The following is a 19749-nucleotide window of genomic DNA, read 5'->3' as shown; positions in this document are numbered from 1 at the left end:
ACAACGTCAAGGGTAACCGCAGCCATGGTCTCCGAGCTGATAGGCCATGCTGCTGCAAACGTCGTTGAACTGTTCGTGCAGATGGTTGTTGTCTTGTAAACGTACCCATCTGTTGACACAGGGATCGAGACGTGGCTACACGATCCGTTACAGCCATGTGGATAAGATAGATGCCTGTCATCTCGACTGCTAGAGATACGAGGCCGTCGGGATCCAGCACGGTGTTCCGTATTACCCTCCTGAACCCACCGATTCCATATTCTGCCAACAGTCATTGGATCTCGACCAACGCGAGCAGCGATGTCACGATACGATAAACTGCAATCGCGATAGGCTACAATCCGACATTTATTAAAGTCGGAAACGTGATGGTACGCATTTCTCCTCCTTACACGAGGCATCACAACAACGTTTCACCAGGCAACGCCGGTCAACTGCTGTTTGTGTATGAGAAATCGGTTGGAAACTTTCCTCATGTCAGCACGTTGTAGGTGTCGCCACCGGCGCCAACCTTGTGTGAATTCTCTGAAAAGCTAATCATTTGCATATCACAGCATCTCGTTCCTGTCGGTTAAATTTCGCGTCTGTAGCACGTCATCTTCGTGGTGTAGAAATTTTAATGACCAGTAGTGTATTCAGTTTATCTCAATTGCAAAATTTGTAAGAAAGTTTACTTTATTACAGTGGCGAACTCTCGTGTAGAATTTGATTGCACGAAATAATTTGTGAAAGGAAGTAATATTCCGTTCCAAAGTAACAGTTGTTTTAAAACCACATACGAACTTGCGAATGTATTTTTCGAGATTAAGTCACCGAATATGAAAACTGAAACGAACGACTGATGTTACGAAGAGAATGCGAATGATCCTCAATTTGGGAGTATTTGCTTCCATTTAAAATTTACGGCTTGAATGAGAAGAGCCATTACATAATATTTTAGTTTCGATACGTTAATCCTGAGATTTAAAACTCGATGAATGATAGATTTCGAAATGACAGGATGTTGATATCCATCATGCTACAGCAGTTTTCCCTATAACCATGCTTTTCTAATATATTCGGCTTCTTATCCTGCTATTGTTTTTGTGTTCGTACTGGATTAAACAAAACTCCCAAAAGTCTTGAAAAATAAAGGCTTTTTTTGTCTAAAATAAGTGTAACAATGAACTAAATGATACGCAGAGCAATAGATCCAGAAACTGACCGCAAAACTATAATTGTTTCAATTGTAAAAAGGAAAAATCGTCAACAAAATTGTTTCAACTGTTTGTTACACTTTCACCCGGACAGATGTATAAGCGAAAACCACCTCATTTAAAACATGAAATTTCCAAGAAGTTAAGTTAACTGCACTGCTCCATATGTAGTAGTAATACAACAAGTCGTTCTTTTGTTAAATTCAATGACTGAGTGCAGCCATAAATGATGAAAATCGCAATTATCGACTTCACTCACGCAGTGCTTAATGACGTAAAAATGATTCTTTTCCCTCCTTGACGTAACTTGGATGCTGCTTTCAAATCTTAACACGACAGAGATGGTCTGTATACAGGGTGTAACGGAACTGAAATGATGGTGGACTGACAGTAATTTGGAGCCCGCGCGTCGGAAACGGGCGCGCTGGTGTGAGACTGCCAGGGAGTGCACCCTGATGCCATCTATTGGCGAAACTGGGAACTAGCGCTGCCTGTCAGACAATGCACTAAGCTCTCGGAGTCAAATGTATTCTTTTTCTTGGTAATTATAAGTTATTACTGGATGATTTAATGTTATAAAGCGCTAGTAGTAAATTATTATGACTGGTATGAACTCCAGGGTAATAAATATAAATATTCTTAAATACTAAATGATTTCGGTGAAAAGGTGGTAGGGGAAGGCCCCCACTCTTGGTGATACGAGCGTAGCTAGAGGTAGCTGGAGACACAGGGACTGAACAATGGAATGGCCTGGGGAGGGTTGACGTGACCGGTCGTGCGTAACTGTGCTCACGCAAAAGTGATTGTGCAACAGTGAAGAGGCGAATATCGTCGCCGTTTGTGGAGTGGAACGCGACGAATGGTTGTCAAAGCCGTCTCTATGCCACTGGGGCTGATTGTAAGAGTTCCTGCACCCAGATTTTATGGCGGACGTGCAGTAGCGTATACGAGTGCTACAGCTCGTAGTTCCAGTCGCCATTGAAGGCATGAGGCGTGAAGAGCTGCGTTAGCCACATGCATCTCACCACCAGCACCGACACGTCTACCCAAGGCAAGACTGCTTGCAATTGTTAAGTCGAACTTTGTATACATGTAAAAGGAGAATACCAGTTTTCTTTTGTGCAAGTGCAGAAGACAGAATATAGTAATGAGTAAAATTATGACGCATGTTGTTCATTGTAAAGTGTAGTAACCTGAAACATAGTGTAGTGAAATCAGACTGAGGCCACCATCGCCTCTTTCATTTACAATTCTTTTGGGTGTAGAATACTTTAGCGTATAAGAATGTTGAAAAGAGCAGTGGTCACACCAGAATGAGTCGCCTATTTATAGTTACTTAAATTTTTCTGAGTAACCTTTCAAGTAAAGTCACTTAACTATTTCTATATCAATTGTCCAAAGAGTAATATCCAAAATCATTAAATAAGTTGAAGGATAGAATTTTGTTAACCTAAGTTGCATAAGTTGTCTTGGTGGTAATTACCAAGCCAACTCACAAAAATTGAGAGAGTATTTGCTTTGTAGAATCACCTAGAATGATCAGAAATAGTAATATTCAGAATTAAGTTTAAATTCAACTCAAGCCGTTTCACTTTGAAACGAGCCAAAAAATTGATTTATTCTTTTGCTCCTTCAGAGCTGGCGACCGTAGTTATAAGTATTTTCAGGAGGATTCGACGGTAAGTCTGCTGCTCTCGTCGTGCTGATAGGATTACCCACTGCTGCTAGCAGTGGTGATTGGATACATAAGCTCACTACCAAGTTAAGTGGGTCAGGTAGGCAGTGTTACCGTGTGAACTGTAGGGCACTGTAGGCCGTGGATCGAACCCGTTCAATCATCACAGCTCTTTGGGAAATAGTCCGGTTAGGAGTGTACTAATCATTAGGTAAATACTGGTGAGTAACGGTCAAAAATGTATACGCAAGTGAATTTAGCAAGGTCCATGTAGCACCTAGTTAATGTGGTGCAATGGCGAGGGTAGGAGTGGAGTAAAAGTGAGCTGAGCTTGTGGCAGCTGTGCTGTATACAAAGATTAATAACGTGAATCCACTACTACCTCTTACCATTAGGACTGAGCTGTTTACGGTTAAAATACGTAGCAGTAAGCGCAAAGGCGTGACAGCTACAAGTCCGTATCGGCTTTATACATACGGAAGTAGGAAGCGGGTCATTCTGTCAGTGGAGGGGGTTAAAACAACCGAGTCAGTTGAGAACATACCCCATTTACTGATGGAAAGATTCGGCGGTTCGGTCGCAAGGGATTGAACAAAATTATAAACACCGCGAGAAAAGCACGATCGAACATAAATGCAGATGCTAGCCAAACTTGCACGTAGTACTGTTTAGTTTGATCACGAATGGCACCTGTGTAAATGTCCTCAATACGTTTCAAGTGTCAGTCATGGTCGGAACAGAGTTCTGTGTAGTTCTAAGTGCTTTATGTTGGAGCTAAGTGAATATGAAAGTGGGCAAATCGTTGTTGCTCGTATGATGGGTGCTTCTGTAGTCAAGGTAGCCGAAGTGTTTGGTGTTTCAAGAGGCACCGTATCGAAGATTTATACCGCATATCGGAAAAGCTAAATTTTGGAAATTTGTGATAGGGACCAAACTGCTGAGGTCATCGGTCCCTAGGCTTACGCACTACTTAATCTAACTAATTAATTTACCCTAAGGACAAGACACACACCCATGCCCAAGGGAGGACTCGAACCTCTGACGGGAAAACACGCACTAAAATCACAAAACGGAGGGAAGTGTGTGATGAGTCATCATGACAGACGGTCACTGAAGAGAATTATGATGAAAAAAAGAGGATGACAGCTGTGAAAGTCACTGCAGAACTGAATGTCGCTCTTGCGAACCCTGTCAGCACCAAAACAACACAAATGGGGCTCCATTATCTGGGAATTACGAGACAAGCTGGAATTTTAAAACGAAACAACAGTGATCCAAATGCCCATAATGGGAAAACGAAGTGCCACGTTCATAAAACTTAGAGCATGGAGCAAAGAAAGAAAGTCATTTGGGTGGCTGAATCTTGTTTCACAGTGCATCGAAATTTTGGCCGAGTTTACATATAAAGGGGGTTCCACGGGCTCCACCGTCCCCACGGTTACTCTGCGAGGTCACAGTACTACCAAGGACTATGTGACCATTTTTGCTGATTAGGTCCATCTTCTGCTACTATATTTGCTCACAGTGTTGATGTTGTGTTTCAAGACGACAGGACTCCTTTCCGCACAGCTTGCATCTTGCAGGACTGGTTTTGTGACAATGAGCAGTAAATTGTCGCATCTCCCCTGGCCAACACTGTCACCAGATCTCGATATTACTGAGCCTTTGTGGTGACACTTTGGTGAGAAGGTTGCGTGATCGCTACATCGCTACCCACTTTCATCAAAATTATCTGAAATTTCCGCTACTTTGCATGAAGAATGGTGTATTATTCCTTCGTAAATTCCACTGAACATGTAGTTATCCATGGAAGCAGTTTTGAGTGCGTCTTTCCTTCATCGTATTGCTGTTGTTGTTGTTATTGTGCTTTTCAGTCCGGAGACTGGTTGATGCAGCTCTCCATATTATGCATGGTAATGTGTTGTATGTGGTGTTTTCATATTTATGTCCACCCCCTGTATATCTATGGCCTGAGATCGTACACGTAGACAGTAGCAGCGTCACATAGTCCCCTCCGTAACACCTGGAGAGCATAGGCAGTACAAAATCACCCACGCGTGTACTGCCACTATGCTGTGCTTCATGCACCCGTAGTCATCTACATTGTGTAAAACGAATAGCTTTCTATTGCGCTTTCACATCCGTCGGCGCGTTAACAGTCGGGTATGTAGCCTGCGCTACAGGTGAGTTACTGAAAACTAGCATATCTATATTCCTAACTTACACGTAACAAAACTATCGCACTTCATTTGTCATGGAACGTCTGATGAAATCAGTATGCAGACCTGAACCTGTGTAGGTGGTCGAATGAGGGAACAATCAGCTGTTGCGAGAATTTCAGCGTCCGGTCGACTACAGTGAGGGAAAATACTAGTCGGCGTCATCTGAAGAATTACACTGCCCGTTGTACCTCCCAACAGTAAATATATATATATCATTCACATTTAGTGTAACCTCCAAACAGTTTATTATTCCGTAACCTCACAATAATAATGTGACTAACCTCCAAACAAAAAATGTAACTCGTATGTAGCCTTTCAATAATTAACTGACTGTGAATCTAAACTGGTAAATTTGGACGTCAACAGTGCTGCGTCATGGCTCTGAAAGATCATACTGAAAAAATAGAAAATTCTTACCTCAATGAAGTCGCCGGATAACGCATATATATCTGCTCCTATAAGAAATTTTTCTGGCACAGTCCAGTGCAATGCTGGCCGCTAGGTTTCTCATGTATAAAAAGAAACAACTAATTTTTCCTTGCGTTAATCGGGATGACCATGGATTGCTGAAATTAGTAAATTCTTTAAATTCAGATGAATGATCGTCAAAGAATTACTTTTATAAAAAAGATTATTATTAAAAGATTTTTTTAACATTTACATCGGACTTGACATAACAATAGTACAAAGTTAGTTGTAACAAACTACATATGTGCGCGGCTGCTTTTACCTTATACTACACAGCTCAGGTACCGCCATCGCTCCCCACGACCGGCCCAGCCAACTCGATACACCCGACTGCCAGCTACTACTTACTCCTGCTGACACTGCTCTTACTGCAGTCAACACTGCTCTCTGCTCTGAGATTCTCTTATATCTTACATATCACAGGCAGCGCGTGAGAAATCCATCGACATTACATCTGCTCGAGTGCGCTAGCAATAAATTCCCTAGTCATGGACCTCTTACACCGTCATTAAAACTGAAAGACCATAAATGACAGCCAAGAACGTAAGTTTACTTACTGTGTATAAGCAATAACGGTCCAGGACTATACACTGACGGAAAAAAATTACAACACCAACAAGGAAGTGTGGCACATAAACGAAAGTTGGTAGGCGCGTATCAGCAACTGAAAGAGATGATATCTATTCAAATTTCGCGCGAGCAGCATATGACCGGCGGTTGTAGTGCCGATATTAGGATGCAAATAAGGCTTGCTTTCAGTACACTTTGTAACGGTCGTGACCGTCAGTTATCTTTGAGGTTGGGCGTAGTGAGCTGATGTTGGCCGGCCGGGGTGGACGAGCGGTTCTAGACGCTACAGTCTGGAACCGCGCGACCGCCTCGGTCGCAGGTTCGAATCCTGCCTCGGGCATGGTTGTGTGTGGTGTCCTTAGGTTAGTTAGGTTTAAGTAGTTCTGAGTTCTAGGAGACTGATGACCTCAAATGTTGAATCCCATAGTGCTCAGAGCCATTTGAACCATTTTTTTTTTTTTTTTTTTTGACCTGATGTTAGTCAAGAGTGCCTTAAAGGCGACAAAGGCGCCATTATCAACACCTCACAACATTTGGCTGAAGACATGTAATAGGGCTACGAGAAGCTAGCTGTTGCTTCAGCGATATTGAAGAAAGACTTGACAGGAATGGAGCCACTTTCCACGACTACTAGCAGGAGTGGTCATGAGGAGTCACGAGAATGAACGACCGCAAGAAGACACGGGTACGGACGGCCACGCGGCACTGCCGAGAGGGAAGACCATCGTGTCCGGCGTGTGGCTCTTGCGCATCATAATGCATCAGCAGCAGCAATTTGAGCAGCACTTGGCACCACAGTGACGCAACGAACTGTTACAAATCGGTCACTTTAAGGACAACACGAGACAGACGTCCTGTAGCGTGCATTCCACTGACCACAAACCATCACCACACGCGACTTTAGTGGTGTCAAGCGAGAGCGCATTGGAGGGCAGGCTGAAAGTTTGCTGTGTCTTCTGATGAAAGCTGGTTACGCAAAAAATGGTTCAAATGGCTCTGAGCACTATGGGACTTAACATCTGAGGTCATCAGTCCCCTAGAACTTAGAACTACTTAAACCTAACTAACCTAAGGACAGCACTCACATCCATGCCCGAGGCAGCATTCGAACCTGCGACCGTAGCGGTCACGCAGTTCCTGACTTAAGCGCCTAGAACCGCTCGGCGACCCCGGCCGGCTGCTGGTTCCGCCTTGGTGCCAATAATGGCCGTTTGTTGGTTAGAAGGAGGCGAGTTGAGAGCCCACAACCAACACGTCTGTTTGTTAGACTCATTGGACTGCACCAGGAATTATGTTCTGGAGTGGGATTTCGTATGACAGGAACAGCACTCTCGTGGTTATCCCACGCACTCCAACGCGAATTTGTACTTCCATCTGGTGATTCGACCTGCTTTGCTGCCATTCATGGATAGCATTCAGGGGTGGCGTCTCCAACAGTATAACGCTCCCTCACGTATATGGGACGTTATTCTGTGCAAGGGTACACTATATGATTATTACACTGCTGTTAACTGAACTGTGAGTAATTGTTGACGCCCGCTGCTCAAAAAAAGTGCTAAGATTATTGCACCCTGTTCATAGAGAGGTATTCAATCAACAACAGCGAGGTGACAAAAGTCATGTGATACCCCCTAGTATCGTCTCGTGTCGCAACTCCTTTTGCCCTCGTAGTGCAGCAACTCCACGTGGCATGGACTCAACTAGTCGTTGGAAGTCCTCTGCAGCAATATGCAGAAATATTGAGCCATACTGCCTCCAAAACCGTCCATTATTTCGAAAACGTTCAAGGTGCAGGATGTTGTGTATGACTTGACCTCTCGATTATGTCCCATAAACGTTCGATGGGATTTAAGTCGGGCGATTTGGGTGACCAAACGATTCTCTCGAATTGTGAAAAATGTTCTTCAAACCAGTCGCGAAAACTATAGAACGAAGTCTGAACGCCTGCAAACGGTCTCCAAGTTCCCAAACATAAACATTTCCATTCAGTGATCGGTTCCGTTGACCCAGAGGTCCCGGTCCTTTCCATATAATCGCGGTCCACACCATTATGAAGCCAACACCATTTTGCACAGTGCTTTTTTCACAACTTGTATCCATGGCTTCGTGGGATCTGCATCACACTCGAACACAACCAGCAGCTCTTACCAACTGACATCGGCACTCATATGACCAGGTCACGGTTTTCCAGTCGTCTAGAGTCCAACCTATATGGACACGAGCCTCTAGGATCCAACCGATATGGTCACGAACCCAACGGAGAAGCTGCAGCCAGTAACGTGCAGCTAACAAAGTCACTCGCGTCGCTCGTCTGCAAAGATAGACCATCAACGCCAAACTTCGCTGCACTGTTCTAAAGGATACGTTCGTCGTTCGTCCCACGCTGATTTCTGCGGTTATTTCAAGCAATGTTGCTTGTCTGTTAGTACTGACAACTCTACTAAAACATCGCTGCTCTCGGTCGTTAAGTGAAGGCCGTCGGCCACTGCGTTTTCCGTGAGAGAAATCATGCCTTCATCGATCGTGATGATGTACACATGACCAAGACTTTTCCAAAAAGATGACGTAGTGCCACTCCTGTGTCCAGTGTGGCCTTTGGGCGCAATTCTGCCACTGCAGCTCTCCCTGGTCCCGCGGCGACGGAATCCACAACGTTTCTTTAGACAACATCCGTGTTGATACTCGTCTTTCAGCAATCAGGACCATTTCTGAACACGAGGCACGTAATGTGGTTGTACAATCCTGCACTGTCCAACAAACATCTCTGTCCTCTATGGCGCTGGTCTTGTAGGACTTAGCGGTTCCGTATTCGAATACGAGTCCCAACCGAAGCACCAATATCGCGTAATGATAAACCAGAGTCTCGATACACAGACCCCGAATCTTGCCGCTGTCTAATCTTTTATGAGGGCTGCTCGTTTATTAGGGTCATATAGGTTGTAAAATGTAAACCACAGTGAAAATTAAAAAGTTTTGTTTCCAACACTTAGATACAACTTCCAGCTACTTATTTTCTACATTGTCGCCGCTCCGACATAGGCATTTGTTGTAGCGTTCTACCAACTTTCCAATCCCCTCGTCATAGAAGGCAGCTGCCTTTGCTTTCTGACAATTCCCTCGTTTTCGGTGCCAAAATGTTGTCTTCATACCCAGTGGTTACGTTGAACGCAGACGAAACTCAGACGGACCATCATCACACAGCCAAGGGTTCGATGCATAGACCTAGTGGCGGAAAGGAACAGACATCTCAATTCTAAGCAGTTCAATGCAAACTTTTCAACCTCTACCGGTACACGTGTTTCTGCCACAACCATTTCGCCGCGACTGAATGCTCAGAAGCATGTGAAATACATCCCACTTCGACTATGCCATGGTCGAGAAGACGTTCATTGGTATAGGGGGCATGTTGGTTGGGGTCAGCAACAGTGGTCCAGCGTAATGTCCTCCGACGAATCCTGCTTCACTGTGACAAGTTATTCTTGCCATCTGCAGTGTGGAGAGAGATAGAGGAATACATTACACACCACAGAATGTTCATGAACGACATCGGTATGGGGCAGGCGTTATGGCGTTTGCAGGCATTATGCAGAATGGCCGAACACCGCTGTATATCCTTGCGCAATGTACCGTTACAGTACAGTGGTACTGCGCGGAAATAATTCTGTATCATGTCCGTATGTTCAGGGGTGCGGTAGGTCCCGACTTTCTGTTTATGGTCGACAATGCCTGCCCACCCAGGACCATTGAGGTTTCGGACACACTGGTAAGTGAAGATATTGAACGTATGGAGTGGCCTGCGTACTCCCTGTACCAAAATCCTATAGACCATGCCTGGGATACTCTCGACAGACGCACTTCTCCCGAAACCGTGCAACAACTGGAAACCGCCTTGAGGGAGGAATGAGACACTATCCCCCAAGAACTCCTTAATACTCTCGTATCCGGCGTGAATAACAAGTGCAAAATGTGTATTATTGTCCAAGGAGGGCTATTACTTACTGAGAATCCAATATCGACCATTACGTCAGGAGTCTGACTTGTGTCAAACATGAACGTTATTCATATCTGTTATCTTGCTTTCCCACGTGGAGAAACCCGTATCATTTTTCGTTATAACTACAGCAGTCCATCTCTGTTGCGTATGTGGTGTGTTTCATGTCGTCCATCATTGCCTGTGTCTGTTCCTGTCCAATACTGTCTCTGTTCCTTTGCAGCCGTCATGCAGTGTAGATGGTGTTCCCCTACCTACTCTGTATGGTTGCGCTGATGACTCATCATTTGAGTATGTATTTGGTACACTTTATGTCTATTTGACGTTGTCAGAATGCCATCTTCATGGTGCTGCGTTTTTTATGGCCACCAGTGCTCCAGATATTGAATAAGGAAATAGGGGTTTTTCAGCTCCTTCGTACTGCTGTTATCGCTGCAACTGGGATGGGAATAAGGCAGCATCTGATATCACTCCTCAGGGAAGATTCTGTTTCCAGCTAGTGACTCGTAGAGATGACGAGTGCTGTATTTACAAGCAGAGGCGATTGGTACATAGCGGAACTGACGGTTCATATCTAGAGTCATGCTCATAAACTAGGGATAATGCTGATACATGGTGAAATAACGTTCTGGTGGGCGGTTTGCGGGTTTAAATCTCCTCGGGATATGGCCATGCCGTTCATATGACCTGCGGTCGTCGCACGGTGACACTGGCAGCAGTCCACATACGGAGAGGTGTGTTGGTGCATGTCAGAGTACGGTGCAGAGAGTAAGTGTGCAGGCGTTTTCAGACGTGCTAATGGTGACTGTGTGTTAAAAATGGCTCAAAGAACACATATCGATGACGTTATGAGGGGTAGAATACTACGGCGACTGGAGGCTGGTCGAACACAGCAGGTCGTAGCACGGGCCGTCGGTGTGTTACAAAGTGTGATCTCAAGATTATGGCACGATTCCAACAAACAGAAAACCTGTCCAGGAGCTACAGTACAGGACGTCCACAGTGTACAACGCCACAAGAAGACCGATATCTCACCATCAGTGCCCGCAGACGGCCACGGAGTACTGCAGGTACCCTTGCTCGGGACCTTACCGCAGCCACTAGAACAGTTGTCTCCATACACACAGACTACAGACGACTGAACTGACATGGTTTATTCGCCCGGAGACCTGCAAGGTGTATTCCACGGACCCCCTGGTCACACGAGAGCCCGTAGAGCCTGGTGTCAAGAAAACAGTACATGGTCATAGGAACGGTGGTCCCAGGTTATGTCCACAGACGTGTCCAGGCATAGTGTGTACAGTGATCTTCGCTGTGTTTTCACCTGACGTGAACCAGATACCAACCCCTTAATGTACTTGAAAGGGACCTGTATCGAGGTAATGGTTTGATGGTTTGGGGTGGGATTATGATTGGTGCATGTACACCTCTGCATGTCTTTGACAGAGGAACTCTAACAGATCAGGTGTATCGGGACTTCATTTTGCACCAGTATGTCAGCCTTTTCAGGAGTGCAGTGGGTCCCATCTTCCTCCTGATGGATGATAACGCAAGGCCCCATCAAGCTACCATCGTGGAGGAGTACCTTGAAACTGAAGATATCAGGAGAATGGAGTGGCCTGCCTGTTCTCCAGACCTAAACCCCATCGAACACGTCTGGGATGCTCTCGGTCGACGTATCGCTGAACATCTTCAAACCCATACGACATTTCGGGAGCTTCGACAGGCACTGGTGGAAAAAATGGTTCAAATGGCTCTGAGCACTATGGGACTCAACTGCTGTGGTCATAAATCCCTAGAACTTAGAACTACTTAAACCTAACTAACCTAAGGACATCACACACATCCATGCCCGAGGCAGGATTCGAACCTGCGACCGTAGCGGTCGTGCGGTTCCAGACTGTAGCACCTTTAACCGCTGGGCCACTCCGGCCGGCCACTGGTGGAAGAATCGGAGGCTATACCCGAGCAGTTGCTCGACCACCTGATCCAGAGTATGCCAACTCGTTGTGCGGCCTGTATACGTGTGCATGCTGATCATATCACATATTGATGTCGGGGTACATGCGCAGGAAATAGGGCTGTTTTGTAGCACATGTGTTTCGGGATGGTTTTGTCAACTTATTATCAATACCGTGGACTTACAGATCTGTGTCGTGTGTGTTCCCTATATACCTATGCTATTAGCGCCAGTTCTGTGTAGTGCCACATTGCGTGACACCACATTCTGCAATTATCCTTAATTTATGAGCATGAGTGTAGTCCGTTTCACACCCCTGTACGTAGATTCAAATCTTCCCTAAGCTTCTCAAACCACGCGCTAACTCAGAACCATTTCACGGGGACGTCACTGTTAGACTCTATCTTTGAAAGCCCATATAGAGTGTTTCATTGACTTTCTCCACTCTGTCATCTCAGACTGACCATCGTCGTCGTTACCGCAGGCACAAGGTCAAGGATATTATCCTAGATGAATTCCAGCTAAGTGGAACGAACGAATCTAGAAGTAACCTAGAATCCAGAGAGCCGGCGGTGGTGGCCGAGCGGTTCTAGGCGCTACAGCCTCTCGGGCATGGATGTGTGTGATGTCCTTAGGTTAGTTAGGTTTAAGCAGTTCTAAGTTCTAGGGGACTGATGACCTTAGAAGTTAAGTCCCATAGTGCTCAGAGCCATTTGAACCATTTTGAATCCAGAGAATGAGAAACACATTAACATACTCAAAAATGCTACCACGCGACAGTTAAACTGGGTGTAGAGATATGGACTGGGCAGGCATTGTGATCAGTGTACGAATACATCCGTATCACTGGTTACTGGAAACAGATTTTCTGCTTAGTGAGTTAGAATACATTGTGGCTCATTTTGCAACGATCATATTCATGGAAGTACTTGACTTCTACTTTTCTGTGACGATATAGAAGTAGGACACTGGCCGAAAATCTTGTATGTTCACTCGAATAAAATACAACATGTTTTGAGTGGTCTGCTGCCAGGGAACACACTAAACAGAGGAAGTCACCATCCTGGGACATGAAAATCGCATTGAGGGAGAAATGTGACAACATACTTAAAGATCATATTAATAATTCGTTAATAGTAGAGATTACCTTAAGGAGATAAAGATCATAGCCACGAAACGAAACAATCTAAGGCGGGTATAGTTCTTCATTTCGATAATAATTTTTACCAGTAGTTTCACAACACAACCTGCAGCCTACCATTCTCTGCTGTAATACATTGCATGTATCGACGTTCCCTTCTTCTTCTTCCTCTTCAACACAAGGTCGGGTTAAAAAATTGTTGTGATAATTATAGGAGTTCTGGCTACTTTATTTGCTGTCGTGCGGCATCTCATCTCCTTTGGGTTTCTAAAATTATAATCGTTACTTATTGTGAATGTGTGAACTGTATCAAATTAAGTTCGATACGGATATCATCACGTCCTATTTTTCGGCATGGCGTAATAATCCCCTTTCTGACGTTTTTATCCTTGCCTTAATGTCTATGACACATTCATAAAACTGAGCAAGTTTTGGAGACGATATTACGCATTCTGATTTTAAGTTCTTTTAGCGTATATTTATCGAAGTACGTTTTAAAGCATAGTAGATGTAGATATATGTGGATACTGTCTTCTAAGTCAGCATTTATTGTTATTCAGAGATATGTTGCAACACACAATACTACACCGACCCAAGTATCTCATTTTTCTCTACGATTTGAGAACTCCGGTGCAAGCCAAAGAACTTGCAAACGTGATATATTTCTGTTCTTGTGTATGTAAAACTATTTTCATGGACGTGATGTTCCCTAAAAACGATGGATTTTTTGTGGATGAGAATGCGTCATGTCACCGGGCCAAAACTGTCCGTGATTGGTTTGAGGAACATTCTGAACAATCGAGCGATTGGTTTGGATATCCAGATCGCCCGCCATGAATTCCATCGAACATTTATGGGACATAATCCGCACCGGCAACACTTTCCAAATGTTGACGGTTATAGAGGCAGCATGCCCCAATGTTTCTGTACCGGACTTCCAACAAATTGTTGAATCCATTCCACGTCGAGTTGCTGTCTACGCCGGACAAGAGAGGGTCCGATACGATAATAGGAGGTATTCTATCGCTTTTGTCACCTCAGTGTGTTTATTGGTTCAGCACTTCGTACACGACATGGTTAGCGAATAACTGCGTGTTGATATGGCAGTATATGCTTTAAAGCGTCTTAGAGTTAAATTAAGACTCTGTTTTGTTCACGAAATTGGTTTCTCAAGAAATGAGACCTAAATTTCATCAAAAGAAACAGAAACAGTTTGTCCTTTTATTGACTCTAGACTTATACGTGTCATACCTTCGTTTGATAATATGAGTGACGATATCAATGCTAATCCATCTTTAATGTACGTTGAAACGAACATACAAAATCCACTCTGGCATTCCTTAATGTAAGTAGTGCGAAAGAGTTACTGGTTCCTTGTAGATTTTGTGAAGTGTTGTAGTTTTTTTTTTTTCAGATTGACTATCTTGACATTCATCTTCCTCCAAAACTCTTCAATTTTCTCAGAATGAGTCCTTTTCCTTCAATCTGACAACTGTTCGAAAGTTGTTCTTTGTTGGGTACAGTCTTCCGTTTGTTATTAGTTTTTCTTTCGTTTTTTCATGAGGAGACGGGAATATATTACATTACTGCACAGTGACAGTGCTGCTAAAAGATACAGTAAGTCTAGCGTTACGAACCTACATGTTTAAATGGATTTCCTTTGCTTTTATCTCCTCACTGACCACTATTTCAGCCACCTACAAATATTTTCCTTACGTAGTCATGTTATTATTTGCTAGTCATATTAAATTTGATGACATTACTTTGGCAGATGTCTTCTGAATTCACTATTAATACGCGCTCCCTATGAAAAAGGTTGTTGTAATCTTTTTTCTACTCCCCAAGAGTAGTCCAAGTGGCGAGAGCCGATAAAAGCGGCAGAACAATACAGTTAAAATATTAAAATTTCCAACCACACATTACACACACACACACACACACACACACACACACTGTGTGTTATAAAACATTATAAAAAGATGAATCCAGTAGAAAAAATTAAAATAGTAAAGCAGATAACTGTGGTTGGCTGATCATTGGATTAAAGAGGATAAGCCAGCAGCCATGCAACACATTAAAATTTCCAGTCTAAAAGCTCGGCTGGAGTCCAGACACTATATATAATTTTAAAAGCTTTGCCGCACTTATCTCCTCATCAGGGAAATTTGTTACTGCCCTCTTACCACAGTATGAAATTTACGCATTTAAAATGCGAAGTACAGTGATTTCTATTATATGTGAATCACATATGGGATTTCCGCTTCTTGGAACATGAAGCGATGTGTTGGAGGACAGTGCCCTAATCGGAAGGGGTCAGGTGTAGCCAGGTATTTGACTTCACTGATCACAACATATTGTCCCTTATGATCCACGCGGGGTAGCCGCGCGTTCTAAGGCGCGTTGCACAGTCCGTGCGGATTCCCCCTGCGTCGGAGGTTCGAGTCCTCCCTCGTGCATGGGTGTGTGTGTTGTCCATAGCGTAAGTTAGTTTAAGTTAGATTAAGTAGTGTGTAGGCTTAGGGATTCATGACCTCAGCAGTTTGGTCCCATAAGAACTTACCACAAATTTCCAAAATTTGTCCTTCATGACCAGTCACTGATCCGACCACAGTCTCGTGGTACTCTTACTTAACAAAGAAACGACAGAATGGCGTACTATGTCAGATAGCGTTCCCTGCGAGCCTTCTTGGCTTCCTGGTCTGCTTGCTCGTTTCTCTTGATCCCCACATGTTCTGGTACTGAGCAGATTGATACCTATCTCTCCTAATGTTGAAAAAATCGCAGTTTGTCTAGTATTAACTGTATCATTTACTCTTCTGGGCACATTTGTTGTAATTTTTGTTGGGTACTAAGGGAGTCGGAGCAGAAGAGAAACTTTTTTCTCAGATGAGAAACTTTTTTCTCTGAAGAAAGACTCATCTGCTCTAGTGCTTCAAGGATCACAAGGATCTCTGAAGTAAACACGTTGTGTTCACTGGGAAGGCGAATCATGAAAATGTGGTAGGGGAATGTGATTAAATAGCCAATGGAGTCACTTTGTTTTGAACCATCAGTATACAATGTTTTAAAATTGTAATGCCTATCTAAAATATTGAAAGGGAAAAACGGGAGGGGATTCTTTCTGAAAATTTGTCAAGTCTAAAATAATTCTGGGCCTCAGTAGGAGCCAACCATGATGCACACCTTTAAAATTAGCCACACGTATTTCTCAAAGATAGTCCTTAATGCAAACCCCATAGGGAACTGTTGCTCACTGTCGATTATTAAAATGTGTTTTCATTGGTGGGCGAGCAACGGTACGAGTGCAGATGTATGTGGGGTAGATAATGTCTTATAGGCCTGTAACGCCATGATGAGTCCCCACCTTCTGTGTAGCTCAGCAATCTCAGTGCAGAAGCTTCACAAGGGCTGTTTCTAAAGGCCGCAGTGTCCAGCCTAATTCTTTCGTGGCATACGACTTCCAGAATTGTCTTGCTGAACCAAACACCATGAACTCAAAGTCAAGCCGACTTCTCACGAAGGCTCTGTAACGCTGGGGCAGTCAGGAACGGTCTGCTTCGCAAGACGTATGGCCACTAAATTTTAAAAGGTTTAGTCCTTTCAGGGACTGACTTACAGGCCCGAAGGTGTGTTAAACACACAAGCCCAGAAATTAATTGAGAACTGTGTTCCTTTAATAAGCTGTAACAACTTCGGTAAATGGAAAGCTAGAATAAAAGCTGGTGTATTCTCGAGCTCACGATTTACTCTTTCAAGGAATTCTGGGCTTTGATGATATCTTCACCTTTCTATTCTTGGTGTAGTTATTTAGCATCTACACTCATAGGCCAGAACATTATGGTCACCGATCTACTATCGATATGAACCCGTCCAGGCGATAGCAGCCTCACCTGCCAAGGAATGACTCCTAGGCGCACACACGCACGGTCCATGTAGTACCAGTGAGAGTGTTGTTCGTGTGTAGAATGAGGAAGGCGCGCCATCTATCCGAGTTTGTCCCAGAGCAGATTGTGATGACCCAGAGACCTGGCAGGAGTGTTACGGAAACTGCACGACTTGGGTGTTCGAGGAGTGCTGCGGTGAGTGACTTCAACACGTGGCGAAACTAATGTGACGTCGTGCGGTTGGGTGGCCACCCCTCATTACAGATGCCGGACGTCGTAGGCTGATCAGGCTGGTAAAACAGGACAGGCGGCGCAGTGCAGCAGAATTATCAGACTTCAACGCTGTGCAGGCTACCAGTATATCTGAACACACAATGCACCGAACACTCATAACGATGGGCCTCCACTGTCGACGACCCATGCATGTGCCAATTTTGACACACGATATCGTAACTAGGACTGAAATGGGCATGTGACCACCGCCACTGGACGTTGGTGCATTGGCAGAGCGTTGCACGGTCTGATGAATCCCTATATCGTCTTGATCATGCCGATGGAAGGGCACAAATCCGACGTCCTCAAGGGGAACAGCTCCTTGAAACCTGTACTGCAGTATGGAGACCAGGTGGCAGCGTCTCCATTATGCTCTGAGGAACTGGGCGTCTATGTGTTCACTGGAGCTCGTGGAAGGCACAATGTAAGCCATGGAGGTTGCAGACCACTTACACCCCGTCATGACGATCATGTTTCCCGACGCAATTTTTCAACAAAGTAACGTGTCATGTCACAAGGCCAAGATTGAGATGGAGTGGTTCGAGGAACACAGTGGCGAGTCCCAGTTGATGTGCTGGCCCCCAACTCTCCAGAAATGAACCCGATCCAACAAATCTGGGATGTACTTGAACTTGGTGTCAGAGCTCTTCTCATCCGTCCGCGGAATTTACGAGAATTAGATGATTTGTGTGTGCAAATATGGTGCCAACTCTCTACAGCGACCTATCAAGGCCTCATTGCTTCCATGCCACGATGCGTCGCCGCTGTTATCTGTGCCAAAGGTGGACATACCGGCTATTAGGTAGGTGATCAGTGTATACCGATGATATCACAACAGAAACTTCACGCAGTGTGCAACTCACTGTTGATAGAATGTTCTCCAAGTGATTGAGAATTTAAAAGATTTTTCACCTGGGTAACCATCGTTGTTTCGACCAGGAGTGGACTGTTACACATTCTCTTAATGGCTCTAAGTTGCCCTGCTAGTGCCTACGAAGCTAAGCTTTGCTTCTGTAGATATGGGACCTTTTGTCAAATGAAACTTGCACACGTTTTATTACAGTGAAATCATTATGTACCACAGGATGTGGTCTGTTGCTATTGCTGCCTCCCCTGATGCTGACAAACATCTAGCCACACGACCTCTTTTTGTGGTTTGGGTGTTAATACCACCGGGCTGACCACACGAATTGCTGGGAGTGTTTGAAAGTGATGAAAGCTTCACGGACAACCCACAAGCAGATAGGGAAACAAAGAGACGACATAATCTTACCTGAGTAAGCCTCAAGCAACTTAAGCGTGTCGGGATCACCAGAGAGAATCCATATGATCTGCACGGAGCACACATTGAGATAGAGGTATTTTAATAGGTGTACACCACCCTAGCGATACTCGTGACACACATTTCACTGTAGCATTCCATGGTGGTCGCTGAAGCATGGCTAGAGCATACATTTACAGAGGACTGGCGATGCTCTCCAGACCCAACCTCAGTAAACCAGGGTTCGTCATACCAGTATTCAGCCAATTAACGCTGAAATCCCTGAGGTGCTCGTCATTTTGCACGACCTAGGATGAACGTGAAGCTTTTCGAACGTGACTGAGACGATGAGGATGTTACCAAGGCTGTTTTGAGTCTGCTGCAGAAGTTTCGTTGGGAAGCCTTTACACATCCTCCATTCAGTCCCAATCTCTACACATGGAATTTTTGTATTTTTGGAGCCCTTAAAATAGACATTCATGCCGTCGAATTTCTCGACGAAGAGGTGCATACCTGGGTACAATCACGGTTCTGTAAGCAACCACCAGCATATTTCCATGAAGGCACTGACGATCTTGACTAACAGTGGGACAAATGTATTAATGCACAAACGCATACACACACACACACGCACGCACACACACACACACACACACACACACACACACACACACACGCACACAGCTTAATATACCACCTCCCTCTGCTCTCCTCCAGTCAAAGCTTGGAATTTAGGCATCATCAAAGTGAAAGTGTCTCAATGACGCAGTTTATCGGAATCCCACACATACTGATTTGTACTTAAATTCGTCCAGCTGCCATCAGCCATCGCAAACAATGAGTGTAGTTAAAACACTTGTACACACAGCTCATGTAGTGTCAGATGCAGATAGTTTGCCTGAAGAGCTTGCCCACCTGAAGAGGGGTTTCAAAGAGAATGGATATTCTACCCGGCAAATTAGCAAGGCACTTGGAATTAAGCCAAAGAATCAGGGAGTGGAGAAAGAAGAGAACGCGCCTACTAAATCTTTAGCTTTTCTTCCCTTTGTTGGCAACATTTCCTTCAAAACTGCAAGAATCCTCCACGGTTTCGAGCGAGAGTGATTTT

Source organism: Schistocerca piceifrons, chromosome 7 (assembly GCF_021461385.2).
Source record: "Schistocerca piceifrons isolate TAMUIC-IGC-003096 chromosome 7, iqSchPice1.1, whole genome shotgun sequence".
In the NCBI taxonomy this organism is placed as follows: Eukaryota; Metazoa; Arthropoda; class Insecta; order Orthoptera; family Acrididae; genus Schistocerca; species Schistocerca piceifrons.
This window is presented reverse-complemented; position numbering follows the sequence as displayed.